Raw genomic sequence first — 6,000 nt, forward strand, 5'->3', positions numbered from 1 at the left:
CATAGTAGGCTGACACACGTCTTCTCCTTAAGGTTGCCCTAAGTTCATTCCAATACCTAATTAAAGGTTCATTCTTTATCCTTAGGTTACTCTTCTCTGTTCATCTATATGGTGGCACTCAAACAATTGCTCTACTTTCATTTCCCATTCCAAATAATCTTCTATATCATCCTTGCCATGGAAGGGAGGAAGATCTATCTTGGGTTCCCTATGATCCCTAGGTCTTCGGGTTCTCCTAGGAGGTGTTTGATAGTGGTCATCGTTGTGATGACTACTATAGAGTTCTTTCTCACTAGGAGTTGAGGTAGTGTCTTCAAGGTATTTCTTTCTTCTATGTGAAGACTCGACCTTTTGTTTGCCTCTTTGATTTATTTTAACTTAAGCAATCATATCTCTTAGCTCACTAATTTCTTGCCTTTCTTGGTGAAGCTTGGCTCTATTTTGTTGGAGCTCATATCTTAATTGTATGCTCTCAGGATCATGCCTCACACTACCTTGTACACTAGATTGACTCATGCTTGTGAAGTATTTAGAAAGTGTTTTCACAAAATTTTCAAAAACTCGAACAAGTTATGAGTGAAAGAGATTTTCTCAAAATTTTGTTGTTTTAGGAATGAAGGATTTCTAAAGAAAATTTTAAAGGTAAAGTTGTTCCAAGCAGCCCCCAGGAAGGAGAGGTGAGTCACAAATGGACAAGCTTAAAAACCAAATCCTTCCTAGGCAGTGTTTCCTTAGATTGTCTTTACCTAAGCTTCTAGGTAGAAATCTTTCAAAAGCTTTCTCAAATGTGAAATGAAATGCTCCTAAAACCAAAAGAAGGTTTGTACTAAATGATATGTTAACCTATATATCATGGAGACTTAAAACATAAAGTTCATTCAAGCAATCAAGCAAAGCAATAAAGATGCAAAATGGAAATGCTAGACAACCCTAAGTGAAAGTGCAATTGACACTTGGAGCCCTTTGACACACTTTCACACTAATGCACAAATTTAAGATATTATAATGTTCAAATGTGAACTTGGAATTGCACAAAAGGCATTTTCCCATGTCACTTAACCAAATAACAAGAACTAATCTAAAACAACAAAGGTTCTGTGATATGAAGACCCAATTACACTTGAATTAATGCCTAAAACTAGTGTAAACTTCAAGCTTAAGCTTTTGGAGATTGCTAACTTCAAAACATATGTGAAGGAAGACTAGTCTGGTTGTTAAAATTCTGCTAGAATTGTCAAAAACAACTTACTGGACAACACACTTGTGTTGCAAAATCACCTCTATCTCCACTTCCTGACATGCTACCTTGGTAGGGAAAGGTTTCATCAACTTGAAGGCTCAAAGAATACTTCACACCACTATTAAAATCAACCAAAACATTCACCAAACAAAATCAGAAACGCTACACGAGAGTTCTCACTTAAACATATTTGAATTGGACATTTTAGAGGTCAAGAAGTGGGAAATCAAGTACCAATAGGTGTTGAATAACAGTAGGCACACAAAATCAACCTAAGAAAGGTGCTAGAACAGATTAAGAAAGTAAGAAAATTGAAATCACAGATTAAAACCAGTCCAGACCCAAACTTGTTGAGATTGTTGATAGGGGGAGCACTGGTTTAGCTGAACACAGTGATAACTGTGTTTTTGATGATGACAACACATAATTAATAATAACACAGGTGTGTACTGTGTTATACATGTCATATGCTTATGTTGACTTTGTTAAATCTGTAAAAGCATATATGTGAACTTTATTGTGTTGATTATAGCATACCATTGTGATTGATATGTGATTTTATCTTTGTGTGCATAACATATGTTTTTGGAAATGAAAAAACCATAAGCAGTATTCTTGAACTTTAAAGTGTGGCAAAATAACAGTTTTAAGTCGATTACATTATTGTTCAAATCGATTAAAACTCGTGGGTTTACACAAATGTTTTTCAAGTGTGCTGTGATGAATTTTGTGAAGAAAAGTTTTCAAAAATGAGCTAAGTGTTTCTACTTAATCGATTGCATGCAACTTGTATTCGACTAAGTTTGTTATTGATTTGGAAACTGTTTAAATGCTTGACATAACTGTCACAACGGTCATATGTTTAAATATGTTGACCAAACATTTATGACAAATCGATTATATTAATTGCGCATTCAATTAATGCATTTGACTGCTATTATTCTGTTACAACTGTCAAATGTATTCGACTACATTAATAGTCTAATCGATTAAAACGCGTCTGTTTTGTGACATACTATATATTGACGCATGATTTGATTTTTTGGAAGAAGAAACAAGAAGAAGAGAATTAATTTTTTACATTTTCACATCTTTTAGTGTACTCTGTGTGATCTTACAGAAGAGAGAAAAAGCTCCAAGAACCAAGAACGACCGTGGTGATCGAAGTCTTGAAGGTTTCTTGTGTAGCAAGGTTGATCTGCTTTGGAAACGTTTGATGTTTCTGCACTCAAAGGTGTTTTGTATGTGATCAGGAAAGCATTGGCAAACACTTAGAATTGCTGGAGTTCCCTATGGTGTACACAGGAAGAAGAGTTGTGTTCTTGACTTTGAGAGTGTCTCAAAGGGTTTGACAGCAGAAGAGGGTGTTCTTGCTGCGTGTGTTGTTGTTGTATTGCCTATATTTAGATTAGTGGGTTAGAGAGGTGTTTTACATTTTGACGTGAGGTCGCTATAAAAACCTTGTTGTAAAAACCTAGATCTCTATAGTTCATTGGCTTCCAACTCAGGTTGATTGGAAGGACACTAGATGTAGGCTTGGCCGAACCAGTATAAAAAGGAGCATTTGATTTCTCTGATCCCTATCTCTGCATATAATCGATTAATCTGTCATTGCATTCAATTAAGCTTATTGTTGCATTACATACAAACTTACTTGCATTTCAAGAAAAGTTCAAAGACATCCTTCTTTGCGAAAAAGATTTTGAAAGCAAACATTTTTACGCATCATCAATTCACCCCCCTCTTGATAATTTGCGAAAGTGTTTGATGAAATGCCCCAATGAATTTCAGATTTTGAGTTTTTGGGTTTTAGGGCCTCTAAACTGGATTGCACGATTCTATAAGCTTTTTATCACTTGAAGATACTTCTTTTGATCATTTATTTTCAGTTTCAAACACTGAACCAACTTTTACCAACTCATAAATGAATTTTATTGAAACAAATTAGTAAATAGTGGCTAGAAAAGTACTTTGCACCAGAGAAAATGACCTGAAATGAGTGGTTTGACAATTAAATTGCATAGAAGTGGTTTAAGCTCAAAACTGATCTTTGAAACAACTTTGTGTTGTGATTTTAGATGTGTCTAAACTCTAAAGTAAGTTAAAAATAGCTTGCAACACAGATTCATTATTCAACTTCCAATTTTGACTCAAAATGTGATGGTGTAAGAAGCAATTATGCATATAGGCCAAGATATGACTAAATGAATTGCGGTAGCAACTTTTAAATATCATTTTAAACTTATTAAAGCTTTCAAACAACATAGAATTAGCAGAAACCGAAATCAGACCTTGGTATGGCCAATTATGCAGAAAAAATACCCCATCACACCACCAAAATGAAGTTTGATTGATTCAAAAGCTTAAGCAACACTGAAAATGACTCAAAGAAGTATTAATACACTAGATTAAGTTGGAAATAATCAACTAGAATGATAAACACGGTGATAAGCTTAAAATAAAATTGAAACAGTAAGATTCTAATGATTTTGAGCAATCAAGCAATGCATATTGCATTTCATTGCTTGTTATGGTTTTCTACACCTTTAGTAACCTTCAACAACACTTAAAAATGTTGTACAAAGAACCAAAATCATTTTACACAATTGAAAACAGATTCATAAAGCATAAAACAGTTTTGGTATTTTAAGTATAATGCAAAACCATATTCAATGCTTTAGTGCTTTAACTTATAGCACCAAGGCTAGAACATGTTCTCATTGCCTCATATGGTTGATATATGGTTACACTTGCATTAGAACTCACTTAAAACCAAAAATCCAAGCTAAAATAGATTAAACTTGACCAAAACAAAAGCAACACTACATCAGGACATGCACATGACTTATGACAAATTGAAATTAGGAAATAAGGATGAAAATGACTCAACAAAAGAAATTCACCTGAAAGACAAACATACTCACACTGGAAACACTAAAATAACAAATGGAAACATGAATTTAAGCAAAAAACAGAACTAAAAACAGAACTAGTGGACTGGAAACAAGAACAAAATAGTAAAGAACGAAATGGAATGTAAAAATGGCTTAGCTCTTAATGAAGGCGTGGACGACCATGCTCTGTCTACCACATGATGAAAGCACGTCCAAGCATAATGCGAACAAATTTCCTCGAAGCAGAGAAGCAGCGAAATAAAGAATGAAGCAATGGTGGATTAAAGGTGAGTGTATGGAGTCTTTAAGCTCAGTAGGGCTTCCTACCAAGGAAGGAATCTACAAGAGAGTGAGAAAATATTGATACAAGGTCTGACCCAAGAGTATAAGAGTTGGAATCAATTTCTACAACATTTCATTATACTCAAAACTGAGAAAATTACATAGACATGACTCTCTTATTTATAGGTAAAGATGAAGCATGTTTCTGATCGAAATTCCCTCCCAAAGTTCAAATTATTTCGTTCAAGAGGCTCCAACTTATCAAATAAAAAATAAAACATGTGAAAAACACCTTTCGCAGTGGTTGGGCTTGACATGGTTTTGGTTGGGCGCCACCCTATTTCGGAAGCTATTTTTTTTCACAAATTCAATCTGTAACACAAGCTTACCAATCCGGAAGGTAACCATAATTTTGCCCTTTCTGTGCTCTTTTACTTCCTTTGATCTAAAAGGCTCTTAACTGGTTGGTCCATGATCTCATAACTTTATTAGACCCTACAAAACAACAATATAAGCATATTAGAAGAGGATACTTCTAAGACTTAGAGAAAGAAAACAAGAAAGAGCTTTTTAAAAGTCCTTCTTCTACTTCCCTTTGATAGTCTTATCTTAAGTTGATGCTCCTTTGAATGGATTTCCCTATATAGGTTTTCATCAGTTTTATTGTATTCTCGAACTCAAATTTGATTTAGTGGATTACGTCTCAGGTTGTTGAGAAAAGACTAGATGTGGGCTTGTGAGAAGCTGAACTAGTATCAATATTTGTGTGTTTTGATCATTCTTTCATCTTTGTTTATTGGATTGATTCATTTATCTTTTTTTATTGATTTCAAGATTCAATAACTCTTTAAAGATTTTAAAAAGGTTTTGACAAAGGTTGAATTCCAATTCACCCCCTCTTGGATTGAGATATAAGGGCTCCTATTTTTAAAACATCAACCATGTTCATCCTCTTCGCACCCAGAAGCTCTTCTTTGCGGAAGCCATCGTGGCATAACTGTGAGCAAATTGCATCATTAAAATCGCGCCACCATCAACCTATGAGCCGCGCCGTTTTCGTGAAGTTTCTTCATTCTCTACTACACCTGCACAGAAAAGCCAAACATTGCGAACTCGATCGCTCCACCATGGGTTGCCATGAGTTAGAGAGTAGAAACATGAAGGCTTTCTTGCGCCACAAGTAGGATAACCCCATTATGGGATTGCAAAACCCTAATTTTGGGTGGAAAGGGGTCTACCATGTGGTAGTCGCTCATTGGTCGCATCCACTCCTTTAGTTAAATCTGGTCAACAAGTCTTCCTTGGTCAAACAAATTAATTTTGGTCAACTAAGGGGTTCATGTGAAATTTTTGAAAGAAAGAAAGGGATAAAGTACAATTAGAGGAAATTTCTGGGCTTCTATGGAATTTTGAAAAAATAAGAGGGTTAAATTAGAATTTTGGGCAAGATTAAATTTGTTAGATATTTCTAAAGATAGTTAAATATGTGAATATCAACAAAAAATATCTTCCAAATAATTTTAAGATTATCTAAATCTATTATTTATTTGGAAAATATAAGATAAAAGATTTTATCAACAAAAT

Source organism: Vigna angularis, chromosome 5 (assembly GCF_016808095.1).
Source record: "Vigna angularis cultivar LongXiaoDou No.4 chromosome 5, ASM1680809v1, whole genome shotgun sequence".
NCBI lineage: Eukaryota > Viridiplantae > Streptophyta > Magnoliopsida > Fabales > Fabaceae > Vigna > Vigna angularis.